The sequence below is a fragment of the Coregonus clupeaformis genome, chromosome 29 (genome assembly GCF_020615455.1).
Source record: "Coregonus clupeaformis isolate EN_2021a chromosome 29, ASM2061545v1, whole genome shotgun sequence".
In the NCBI taxonomy this organism is placed as follows: domain Eukaryota; kingdom Metazoa; phylum Chordata; class Actinopteri; order Salmoniformes; family Salmonidae; genus Coregonus; species Coregonus clupeaformis.
This window is the reverse complement of record NC_059220.1, coordinates 27,267,782-27,281,395: the sequence shown is the minus strand read 5'-3', so window position 1 is coordinate 27,281,395 and position 13,614 is coordinate 27,267,782. Positions and strand designations below refer to the sequence as shown.

The following is a 13,614-nucleotide window of genomic DNA, read 5'->3' as shown; positions in this document are numbered from 1 at the left end:
TATATATATTATTTATTTTTTGAGCATTTCAAGGGCCAAAGAAGGTGCAGGGAATTAAATGATATATATATATTTAAAAAAATTGGGAGTTATTTTGATTAAATAAACATACACTGTGATTTATTAGACATACAGTGATGATTAAAAAAATACAATTACAAAGACTGCATGGGGGCTTTAACATACAATAAATGTAATCATGAAATTGATGCTGTTTCTCCACACTTGCACATTTGGTAAATGTTTGTAATGAACACTAATAACCCGGAAAACATTCCTTGTTCAGAAACAGTTCAACTAGTTTTGTGTCATAAGAGGTAATATATGATAGGCTCTTACCTATTTACCCAACCATTACCAGCAGATATAAAAATGGACTTTACTGCACAGCCACATTATATAATGGATAGGCAATGGACAAAAATGACTCTTTTACATTTCACTGCAAAACATAGACTTCTGCTGTTGCACTAATCCCCCCCCCCCGTCCCCCCCCCGTCTCCTCCGTCCGTCCGTCCCGTCCCGTCCCGTTCTCCCCAGAAGTATCCATGTAATATGTATCCATGTAATATGTTTTAGACAGCCTGCGCAATAAAAGTGTTTGTAAGTACAGTAGGCCTAAATGTAGTCAGTTGTAATTTCATCAACTACCAGAGTGAGGTGCACCATTCATACAGTCCCGGCTGAAGATGTCCATTTTAGAAAAGGACATCCTCAGTCATTGTTATGTAGATTAGCTCAGCAGCAGCCTCTGTGGTTACATTTCGCAATAGAAGCAAGTCTCACAGGTGACTGTAAAAGGGGATTCTGAGGGGAATACAGAGCAAAGTAACCTACCTTTAATACTAGCCACAAGTGAGCAGTTCCTTCAATTGATTCACTCCAGTTATCTGTCTGCCATTCTTTGTAGGGACCTTTGACAGCATACCCTCATCAATTGATCTTAAGACTTAGTGATGTGTGAAAGTGGTTCATAAGCTTGTCATGTTGCCTGACTGGGCCCTCAGGAGTAATCCACACAATTGACTGAGAGGAAGAAAGATGTTGAAAGTGCTCTAAAGTGTGTCAGTTTACAATGGGCAGATAAGGACCGAGTTTAGGCCTAAATATTAGCTTGTGTTTATTGAATAAGGAGGTTGGCAGAAACTTGAATTTGGGACATTTTCCAGATGCCCACAAACATTGACGACCTGGCGTTAAAAGAAAACTGACTAATTTATTTCAATACAGAAAAAAACGGGGATAATATTCACTCACTCTTTGAGGCAAATAACACAAATGAAGACAGTATTTGAAGTAGTATCCGAGACAGTATAACCCCTAAATTGGATAATTTGAGACAAGAAACTCTACCACTATCCCGATTAAGATAGCGTGCTCTGGAAGTAGGCGGTCTTTGACCATCGCTCGCTGTACTTCGCTATGCATTCTGCTCAGCTGTGTATAATCAGTAGAGGACAACTGGGGATGTGCGGAGTATTTCTGTCTTTGACAATGTGAGTTAATCTATGGAAAACTAAGGACTTGGAAAAGTAAAACCAAATTCATAATATAGTCAACTGAAAAACTACAGCTACACTTCCAGAAGTTCACAGGGAGACGACTACACACTCAAACAGTTGGTAAGTGTTTTTAATGAACGCTAATAACATTTATGACCCTGAATGGGAAACAAATCGACAGGGGAAAAAAATCAAAAGTCGGTCTCGAATTTCCCTATGATGAATACAGCAAAAGAGTGCATGGCCAATACGCCGCTTTTCTTGAATATTTTAGGGCGCGTTCTTTTGTTATGCCCATACATTTATTCAATCAAACCTTAATTGTTGTGGTAAATTGTTGCGCCTCGATACCTTCCTTGCTTTTCTTAAATTCCATATAACTATGCAGAAGGAGCCTTCATGACACACGTGAAATACATCTGCCAACCTGTTTTGACAGGCTGAAAGATGGAAGAGTAGGATTTTTTTATTCTTTAGGCTATAAAAAACACACAGCCCATGCACCTTAATAGTGAAATGACAAACGTCAACTTTTTACATGAGAAAATGTCAAGTTAAGGCTCCTTTCCAGTGTCATGCCATTCATCTCCCCTCTCTCCAACAGGGGATTGGTAGGTGGACCATCTGTTGAATGTGCAGAACTTCACAAGATTTAGGCAAATTCCTTATGGAGGAAATTACCTATTTTCTGAAACCATCATATGTCTTAAACTCAACATACTTTGAGTCCAGCTAAAAGCTTTGATCCCTGCCAAAGGTAAGAGTTTCGGAAATGATAAGTTATGTTTGTTCTAAAGAACAATACTCTTTGTTGACTGAACTTTGACCAGCTGCAGAGATCTGTAGGCTTTCTAAAAGTCACATTTTCTGGATGGGGACATCTAAGCCTAATATAGTGAGACTAATATAGCGTATCAACTACATTTATATTTTTGCACTTGGATGAGTCTGAAACATTCCTACTATTTTCCTAGTTTATTAGTTGTATTGGCATCGCTTCTTCCCAAGTTACTCATTATTGACAATGCTTGACCCAGTGAACCCAATTGCTTCAGGTAATGGGCGTTCAATGGAACAAAGAGGTTCTGACTGCAGGCTGTTGATAGTCAAAGGAAATTTCCCACCAGCAGTTGCACTAGAATGAATCAAGGTTAATGAAAAGTCCATTTTGGACTTCAGTGAGGGTTTTTTCAGCTGTTCTGGCACACATATTTTTCTAGAGGCAAGCCGAAATTCGGAGCTGAAGTCTACGCCCCTTCGTCCGTGATTGGTCAACAGTAGGGATTCTTCAATCAAGTCTTTGTTGTCATTCAACGAGGGACAACTTGTTTTCATGCTAAGTTAGATGTAAAATTGCGTAACTAAAAGATCTCCTTGGCAAAAACGTCAATTATTGACAGATTTCTTGAGTTACCTTAAATTAATTCTGACTATTTTGAGGAAGTGTATACTGGCTATGCAGTCTCAAAATGGACAAACAATACTATTGCGCTTTTCTCATTTTTTTCAAGCAACAGTCTTTTAAGGGAGAATGCGAGCACACTCGTTCGGTTCACCTAGATGACTTTTGCTAGCCGCCAGCCGAACTGAAGCATGCTGACGCCTTTAGTGGGCATTTCTCTTTTGCCAAGATAATCCATCCAGCTGACAGGTTTGGCATATCAATAAGCTGATTAAACGGTATGATCATTACACAGGTGCACCTTGTGCTGGGGACAATAAAATACCACTCTAAAATGTGCAGTTTTGTCACACAACACAATGCCACAGATGTCTCAAGTTTTGAGGGAGCGTACAGTTGGCATGCTGACTGCAGGAATGTCCACCAGAGCTGTTGCCAGAATTTAATGTTAGTTTCTCTACCATAAGCCGCATCCAACATCGTATTAGAGAATTTGGCAGTACGTCCAACCGGCCTCACAACCGTGCCAGGCCTGGACCCACATCCAGCTTCTTCACCTGCGGGATCGTTTGAGACCAGCCACCCGGACAGCTGATGAAACTGTGGGTATGCACAACCGAATAATTTCTGTGCAAACTGTCTGAAACAGTCTCAGGGAAGCTCATCTGCGTGCTCGACGTCCTCACCAGGGTCTTGACCTGACTGCAGTTCGGCGTCATAACTGACTTCAGTGGACAAATGCTCACCTTCGATGGCCACTGGCGTGCTGGAGAAGTGTGCTGTTCACGGATTAATCCCGGTTTCAACTGTACCGGGCAGATGGCAGACCGTGTGTATGGCGTTGTGCGGGCGAGCGGTTTGCTGATGTCAACGTTGTGAACTGAGTGCCCCATGGTGGGGTTATGGTATGGGCAGGCATAAGCTACGGACAACGAACACAATTTGCATTTTGTCAATGGCAAATTGAATGCACAGAGATACCGTGACGATCCTGAGGCCCATTGTCGTGCCATTCATCCGCCGCCATCACCTCATTTTTCAGCATGATAATGCACAGCCCCATGTCGCAAGGATCTATACACAATTCCTGGAAGCTGAAAATGTCCCAGTTCATCCATGGCCTGCTTACTCACCAGACATGTCAGCCAATGAGCATGTTTGGGATGCTCTGGATCGACGTGTACGACAGCGTGTTCCAGTTCCCGCCAATATCCAGCAACTTCGCACAGCCATTGAAGAGTGGGACAGCATTCCACAGGCCACAATCAACCGCCTGTTCAACTCTATGCGAAGGAGATGTCACGCTGCATGAAGCAAATGGTGGTCACACCAGATACTGACTGGGTTTCTGATCCACGCCCCTACCTTTTTTATAAAGGTATCTGTGACCAACAGCTGCATCTCCTCTGTATTCCCAGTCATGTGAATTCCATAGATTAGGGCCTAATGAATTTATTTCAATTGACTGATTTCCTTATTTGAACTGTATGTAACTCAGTCAAATCTTTGAAATTGTTGGGTTTTATATTTTTGTTCAGTATAGATAAATGATCCCTCTGGAATGGACAACACTCTTTGTGGTGGTCCAAGTAGAAAGCACTTAACCTATTTCTATTGAATATCTTCTTCAGTATTGAACATCAAGGGCACCACTGGGTGAAGTGCTGTGTCTTATGGTTCTTCTGGGAGGAGATGCACAGTTGTTCCTTGTCGGTGGCACAGACAGGCACGTCCTGTTCTCTACTAGCCTGTTGTACACATGCAGCTTGTTGTATGTACACATTACACAGCACACTGGGTTGCTCTAGCTCTCTCTCTCTGCTTCCTGATAGTCTCACTGATAAGGGCTGAGCTGCAGAGAGAGCGGGTGACTTTCACACATCTCTCAACTCACGGCCTTTATCTCACTCGCAAAATGACTCAAGCATTTACGTCTACAGATAGCTTAGTAAACCACCAAGATCCTTGCACAAGTCTGTTCCTGGACAAAAACAAACCTTCCATGTTATTTGGTGGTCAACGGTAGCTTAGTTTGGTGTTGCATGAAAGCGTACAAAGATGCACTTAGCCTTGTTCATGAGTTAATGTTGAATAATAGATTCCGGTCATGTCATGTCTGACTCTAAACACCTTATTCAATATCTTTCAGGACTAAACAACACTGCGTTGGTTCTGAATACACTTAATTGAAAATGAACTATCACATGCAATGTCTAAGTGGAAAACATTGGGGGTTCTCCCCTCCTGGGCTTTTGTAACTTCAAAGTTACAACAACCACTACATTTGAGCTAGGATTACACACACAGAGTTAGAGGTCAACGTAGAAGATAAACAAGACGTGAAAACATTAGCCTGCTTTGAAAGTGGTTTTTGACTGGAGATCTGAGGTCAGAGGGCGTGTTTGTGCCATCATAACGTTGACGGTGCTATAAAACTGCACTTAAATAAGACTCTATCTCAGTTTAAGGACTTGCCCTTTAAGTTTGACCAGCAGGCTTCACCTCTCCTCTCAACATGGCAAAGCTCAGACACAGAGGTAGGATTGTTAAATGTTTGCCTGACGACAGTATTTAGCACCTTTGACTGCCGACACTGTTCAATCTCTTTTGTGTTCCAACAGCAAAGACCTTGAAAGTCGTCAGCCACTCAGCCTTGTTAAAATTCTCCAAAACAAAAGGTGGGAGTAGTGTTGTTTGACAATGCATATCCATGCGTATTGCTTATGGTCTAGATTCAAAGCTATCTGCGATAATGTTGCTATTTTGTAGAAAGGCCTTGTTGATTCTAGCCAGATGGCCACATCCTGTACTGCCAGTGCCAGCACATAGACAAACGCTTAGGTAGCTAATGTTAGCATATTCACTAGCTAGCACAACATAATTTGGCAGCTAACACAGGCAGCTGTTTCATGAAAATGAAATCACAATGGATTAGCTTGTTATGTCATTACTAGCTACAGTGGTTAGATAGCTTGGAGAAAGTTTAGTGTTGTGTGCATTGCATCTGTGCACTTAGCCTACATTGTATATGAAGTGTGACTGGCTTGTCCGTGGATGTACGGAGAAAATGCCCTCATTTTAAAATACATTTTTTGGTTCAATGTCGTGGGGGTTCGTGCTCTCTGATTGGTTCAAAGTCAAGTTGTTGGCCACGACGAGCATTCTACAAGTAGGATCGATAGGTTCGTCGCTACCGGGTCGGCACGTAACAGGGACCGCTTTTGTTCTAGCAAGAGAAGGAACGGCCTTCCACTGTGATAGGTAGCTATCGGCAGTGAGATTCTCGGTGTGTTTCATGCTGTAGAACATTATGGGGGTCCACTTCCCTCTGTGGCACCATACAGTGAAGCATACCATTAAAAAGCTTGCGTACATAAGTCCAGTTCATCACCAGTAAGGTCCTAACTTGCCAATGACGAAGACAGCATTTTCCACTCGTTAGGTATGTTCATTGGCCTATTTAAACCACCTTTTATATGCGGTTGCAGGGCATTCATGGTGGAGTGAAAGTGCCCATGCTTTTCTTTACCACAGAGGGAAGTTATTATTCAGCGACTAGGCCGATATGTCTGGTGTCTCCACGGGCCTCTGTGGGTGTTCAGAGGGTCGGATTGCTAATGGGCCCATCTCAGCAGCGTGCTCTGAATCGTAATTACACTGAACAAAAATACAAACGGAACATGCAACAAAGACTTAACTGAGTTACAGTTCATATAAGGAAATCAGTCAATTAAAATAAATTCATTAGGCCCTAATCGATGGATTTCACATGACTGGGAATACAGATATGCAAACATTTAAAAAAGGGGCGTGGATCAGAAAACCAGTCAGTATCTGGTGTGATGTCCCACTCCTCTTCCGTTGGAGGCGGCTTATGGTAGAGAGATGTAAATTCAATTCTCTGGCAACAGCTCTGGTGGGCATTCCTGCAGTCAGCAGGCTAATTGCATGCTCCCTCAACTTGAGACATCTGTGGCATTGTGTTGTGTGACAACTGCAAATGTTAAAGTGGCCTTTTATTGTCCCCAGCACAAGGGGCACCTGTGTAATGATCATGATGTTTAATCAGCTTCTTGATATGTGACACCTGTCAGGTGGATGGAATATCTTGGCAAAGAAGAATGCTCACTAACAGGGATATACACATATTTGTGCATCAAATTTGAGAGAAATAAGATGTTTGTGCATATGGAAAATGTCTGTGATCTTTTATTTCAGCTCATGAAACATTTTTGTTCAGTGTACAAAGCTGACCAAAGTAAAGAGTTCATATGGGTCGTGGCATGTCATTTCAGCAAGCCATGATGCCCACCATCTCAGATTGTTCACACTTTTTTCACCTAATAGCAGGAACAGAACCTGGTAGTATCAAGATGTATGATGGGATATAAACCTAATAACTTCAATGACTAATTTCTCTGAACAGTGGAAAAAAACATCACCAAATTGACTGGGAATACATTTCATAGTATGAAGAAACATTACTCTGATCCGCAGCTTCAGACTACTGATACTGTATACTGGTGGTTTGGGTGGGATTGGCATGGGATGTGGGCGGTCCATGAGGGGCATACATATTTTTGCGATGGATTCCTCATGTCTTTGTCATTGTTAGGAAGAAGTTTGGTCTAAATCGGATGTTAGGTACTATATATATTGAAAGTTATCACTTAGCTTAATTTCTTAGAGATCAAAATAATATTGCAGGAATGCTAATCTTATGTTTCTAACTTCTGAAACAATTTCTGAACGATCTGAGATAATTGGTGTCGAAATCCTCTTTCTTGTGCTTTTTGAGGTGGAACGACCCATATGTTAAATGTCTGGGAGAAGTCGAAGGTTACGAAGATGCTATTCTAGAAGGAGTTGGTTTGATTGCAATTGAGTGAGAGTATGTGTCTGGTTTATTGTGTTCTCCTGTGAATGAAGGCTGTTGGTCTCTTGTGGGCTGTGTCAAGGACATAGCGCAAGAGTAATGTGGGAAAGAGGGCAATTCTCTAACACTGAGAGAATTGTGAGAGCGTTTTTTTCCCTCTGTGGGTGTAGACAGGGGTAAGCGAGAGGTCAAGCAAGATAAACACGGCCCTACCACTGAAATAATAAAGACTCTGTCTCAGTCAGTCAGCTCGGTTAGTTTTTTATTTTTCACTTTCTGAATACAAACATCCTGACAGTGTTCTGTCTGAATGAGGACATCCCTGAAGGCTTGTGTAGTATTCCCAGAATCCCTTGAGACTTGTTGGGAAGACGGTTTGGGGACGAGGGAATGTGATGTAGTCTGACTGTGAGAGAGGGGTCGAGCAGCCTACATTCTACTGCACTATTCTTAGCCTGCCCTCTCTATTGCGCTTTATTGATTCATGTCGCACGCAGAAAGTTAATTTGCCAAGTGAATTGTCCCCCACGATGAAATCGGGGAGGAGAATGTGGAGCTTTCTCCGTCCGTTAGTACGTTCGTACATTAGTCACACGTGATATCTCAGACTGCACTGGTACGATTTTGACAAAACTTGGGTGAATGATGCGTCTTGCCATAGAGATCCGGCATTTACAAAATTACACTGCCGGGAGCTATAGTAATTAACTGAAATGTGTTAGTCACACACGATTGCTCAATTGGCCCGGGGGTGGGGTGCTGCTGCATCATTCATTGGGGACGACATGTTTACAGTTGCCTTGTTGCATGTAATAGGGAGCAGGTTCTCTCTGCATGATTGGGCAACTGAGTCAAGACAGGGATGACAAGGCATCCTCCTGCACATGCTTTCATATTATGCATCTACAGGTAGCCAAAATAAAGGAAACACCAACATCTGTTGACTGAGACACACACCATTTAAACCCCCTATGCTCCTTGAGACCCCTCTTTCAAAGTCACTAATTAACTCAGGAACCACACCTATGTAGAATCATCTGCTTTCAATATACTTTGTATCCCTCATTTACTCAAGTGTTTCCTTTATTTTGTCAGTTACCTGAAAATGCAGCAAGGAAATTGCTCTCTGACACAGCAGTAGCCAAAAGTGAAGTAATGTCTCCCTCAGAATCAGCCGTTATTCACATACAGGGGGGTCCAAAGTGATTGACACCTTAGATAAAAAAAGATATATATATAAAATGTTGTATGTAAAAAAATAAAAAATTAACGGTAAATTATATTTTATACTAATACAATTGCTCAGAGAAAGATTTTGTTTAACAAGTAATATTTTTTCTCTTAAAGGTAGGCATCAAAATGAATGGAACACTGTTTTCAATACCTCACCTTGCGAAGTTAATGGCACTGAGCCTTTTTCTAAGGTGGATGGATTATCTTGGCAAGGGAGAAATGCTCACTAACAGGGATGTAAACAAAATTGTGCACCAAATTTGAGAGAGATAAGGTTTTGTGCGTATGGAAAACTTCTGGGATCTTACATGTTGTGTTTATATTTTTGTTCAGTATAATATAATTTCAAACTTTTTGGAGCATACAATATAGCTCAGTAATTGAATTATTTATTTTATATATAGTCATTTACGCTCATCTTTATCAGGGTTGTCAATCATTTTAGACCCTACTGTATTTCCTTGCCTCTGACAGAAACCTCCCCCAGGCACTATGGAGTCAGTAAGTGATATCAAATGATTCCCTATGGTTCAAAATCAATATTATTGTTGTTATCCTTGGTGCTCAATAGGAAATTCCCAGGTTGGTTAAATGTCACTTCCTTTCTGCTCAGTCTGTGCCCTCTGTCTGTAAACCTCTCTGGAGAGATGTAGTGGCATGTCTACCCAGAGGAGAGGTCTGGGCTTGTCTTACCCTCCATAGTCTACCCTCTGTTAGTTCAAGGTTTCACTTCCCTCCCAACACTGGGAGCTGTCAGTGGTGAAGAGAATGCTAGGCGTACAGGGAGGACAGGGTCGGCCGCTTGTTATGGTTATCCGTTTGTGGTGGGGCATTGGACACACAGTTAATACTTTGACCTAATTTGAATTTTCCTTCTCTCCCTTTTCTCTTCAACTGAGCAGTCTATTATCTCAGGGCAACATGTGCCTGTCACAACTGTCGTCTGTTAGAAAAAGGTTCTAGTTGGAATTCAAGCTCAGGCAGTCTGGATCAGGAGAAACCGTAAGATCACAGGAACAAGGGACATTGTCTACTCCGCTGAAAGGGATATTACAGACCAAGTGATCCATTGCAGCTCTTTAACTTAACAACCATCATATTATTTGTGGTGGCATCTGGGTCCACTTAGAGAACAAGCTCCAGATCTCCAGAAGGGAGGTTCAGGTTGCGGCTAACACACTTATCAGCTGTGGGAACAAATGCTATCCATTTGTGTGTAACGAAGGCTGGCTCCAGCACAAGTGGCCACCTCCACATGACTGTGTCAGCCTGGCTAGTGTTTTCCTAAGGATTTGAAGGAAGCTGTGCTTCCCACCTTAGGAAAATAGTGATTTACAGTTTTCATAGCTCAGCAAACCTGAGATGATGGATAATAGAAGTTTAAAACGCAGTAAAACTGTAGGTTGGGGGTGTGATAAATTGCTCTTCTGTGACCTTGTTCTTGCTACAAGACCTCTTCATTAATATTTAATTTTTCCATCCAAGTGTGTTTTTTCCTGATTTGAATATGGAAAACCTCACGGTAACGAAATTACGCTGAGAATCTATGCCAAACAAAAACCATTGATTTCGAAGTTTAACAAGCCATACAACTCCATGAACAAGGACTACTTTTAAACATTTACACTGAACATTTACAAAAACACATTTACTGGAAGATCTGAATTTCGATAAAATCTCCCTACATTTTTTGTGGCCCCATTTTCCCAAACCTCTGTTAAATACCTGCTCCGAATTAAGATTCAAAGATATCTGCAGAAACAATAAGGTGTCAGCTATGAGCCTATATGACATGACACCTTGACTTAAAAAATATTTTTGTTCTTGACCTACAGTAAGTGAAGTGGATTTACACCCGGTAACAGAATTGTGGTAGCAGAATTTCATCATGGGTCCCTGATATGAATGCCATTCTCTTCATGGTGATGTGTCCTAAATAAGTACACAATAAGGTATAAATATGCAATATCATCCTTTGCATATTTGGGTATTATTCTATACACTGGCTATTATTTTAATGAGCTCCGCCCCCAAACAATCATAGATTGTTTCACAAGTTTGGACATTAAAGAACAGCACAGTAGAGCTCAGAGTACAGCACAGAACAGTTGAGTACAGTATAGTACAGTACATAAGTGTACTCCACTCTAGTGTGCTCTACTGTGTACTGAACTATAGTCTACTGTACTGTACTGAACAGGGGAGGCTCCTCAGAGGAGGAAGGGGAGGACCATCCTCAGTGAATTTAATAAAAATAATGAAACATTTAAGTTATCCTTTTTAGATAAAAATATAAATATATTCACGTTACCAAAAAATCTATTAAAACATGTTTTGCAATGGTGGTTTACAGTAGCCTCAGCAGCACTCTGTAGGGTAGCACCAGGGTGTAGCCGGAGGACAGCTAGTTTCCGTCCTCCTCTGCGTAGCTTGATGTCAAAACAAAACCTAGGAGGCTCTTGATTCTCACCCCCTTCCATAGACTCACAGTAATTATGACAACTTCGGGAGGACGTCCACCAACCTATCAGAGCTCTTGCAGCATGAACTGACATGTTGTCCACTAATCAAAGGATCAGAGAATGAATCTAGTACTGAAAGCATAAGCTACATCTAGCTAGCACTGCAGTGCATAAAATGTGAGTAGTTGACTTAAACAGAGAAAGATGAGAGAGAGAAACCTTCACTTAGCTAGCTGAATGCATATGTGGCTGCTATAAAAGTGAACTGTGTTTGCGTGTGATCAGGGGTGTATTCATTCCGCCAATTCTATTGAAAAATGTTTCTCAAACGGAACGAAACTGGGATAAACATACATGAATCTGTCCAATATAAACTCTAATTTACAACTGTTGGACTAATGATTACACCCTAGATCAGCTAGATGCAGGCAAGAGTGTGCAAGGCGGTATTGAATGTGTCACTGTCTGTCACCTTGATTACTCAAAATTCTCTCGACCTGTGCACCTACGTTGTAAACTTTCATTCATAGGCTAGGTTGTAGCAAGCTCATGATGGTACAGGGAAAACTTGAGTGTCATGTAGTAGCCTAAACCTATCGACGTTACATTGAGCTGGGTGAATGGAATATGAATGACAGTCATCCAATATGCTGTAATAGAAATAAGGCCATGCAAAAAAGAATAAACATAAATCATCATCCCTCATCTTAAACGGCACCGACCGCAACTGGTACTGAACTATACTTGACTCAGCTTTGTTTTTACTATACTGTGCTCTCCAAACTTGTGAAACATAGACGTCTATGTTTGGGCCAAATCAGGGCCAGTCCGGACCCAAAAATCAACATCTGTGGATGTTGAAATTGGAGCCGGTCCGGACCTTACAAAAAATAAAAATGTCTGACACGTCGGTGCTCAGTGGGTGAGGATGCTGGTTACATTAAATGAAAAGAGATGGGGTAGGTGTGTGTGTGTGTGTAAGAGAGAGTGAGTGTTTGTTTTCACAATTGCTTTGACCACCAGATGACAGAAAGAAAACAGTTATGAGCTGAACATAACTGTATGCCAGTGAAAAGGAGGACTGTAGCAGGTGACCCAACGGTGGTTATGACTACTACGATTTCCCATTGTAGCCAATTCAATTGCAGTAAATCCATTCGATTTTTTTGAAATTATGTTACAAGTTTGGTAACAGAATTTCCTGTTTATCACTTAATAATTAATCAACCAAATGGATATCAGTAAAAACACTAACTAATTGGTAGGTCTACCTTTACTTGGGTAGCACTTTATAATAACTCCATGTAATAAAACATTTATAAAGAATTCATACATTTTTTCCCCCCCATAATCTGTTAACCATTTACTCCATAAGATGTTTAATATAGGTCCTTATAAAGCATGTACTAATCATTAGTTAAGTCTTGTTGCGTGGCCTAATCTAAAGTGTGGGCAATTATACTTTAAAATACTTTATAAATGTTTTGAGTGACCAGTGTAATTTCTCACAAAGATGGGCATTCCATTGGTAGACATTCCAGCAGTACCTGATGCTCCTTAAGGTCTCGAAATGTCCCCTAGAACATATCAATGGTTAAACAATAAGCACACAGTACAGAGAATATCTAAATATATTTAAAACATTATTCCAAAACAGTCACACTGTTGTAATAATGTGGTGTAACTTCAGACACACTGTATGCTAAGTAAAATAACATTTTCCGTCCCAAAATGCTAGCATTAGCATTTCTTGGCAGTGACTTTTCTACCAAAACCAAAGTGTGGATTGCAGTCACTCCTTAGAGCAGTCCATAGACTGCTTACGAGGTAAGGAAACAAATATCTGAATACATAATTTCGCTGAACTATCCCATTATGTTTAAAGAGTTACTACCTCTAAAGGCCCAGTAAAAGTGCCGCCAAACAAAGCCATGTGTGTTAAAAGACTGATGCACTGGAAGCATTTAAAGAGAAAAGGGGATACCTAGTCAGCTGCACAACTGAATATATTCAACCTAAATGTCTTCCACATTTAACCCAATCCCTCTAAATCAGACAGGTGCGGGGGGCTGCCTTAATCGACGTCTACATCATCGGCGCCCGGGAAGCAGTTATATAGTATATATGTAACCTTTCTAC

At 41.1% G+C, this 13,614-nt stretch overlaps 1 protein-coding gene across 2 annotated transcripts in view; it reads left to right on the top strand.

Annotated features, from left to right (window-relative positions):
• The first annotated feature begins 1,451 nt into the window (after nucleotides 1-1,451).
• The window catches only part of LOC121544964 (pleckstrin homology domain-containing family G member 3), a 69,212-nt gene continuing 57,049 nt past the window's right edge, over nucleotides 1,452-13,614 (top strand). The window contains exons 1-2 of one of the 2 annotated variants that reach the window (XM_041855237.2): nucleotides 1,452-1,622; nucleotides 2,107-2,259. The gene's annotated coding sequence lies outside the window, so the exon portion shown is untranslated. The remainder of the gene's footprint in view (nucleotides 1,623-2,106; nucleotides 2,260-13,614) is intronic. The other variant, XM_041855238.2, reaches the window with a different exon arrangement.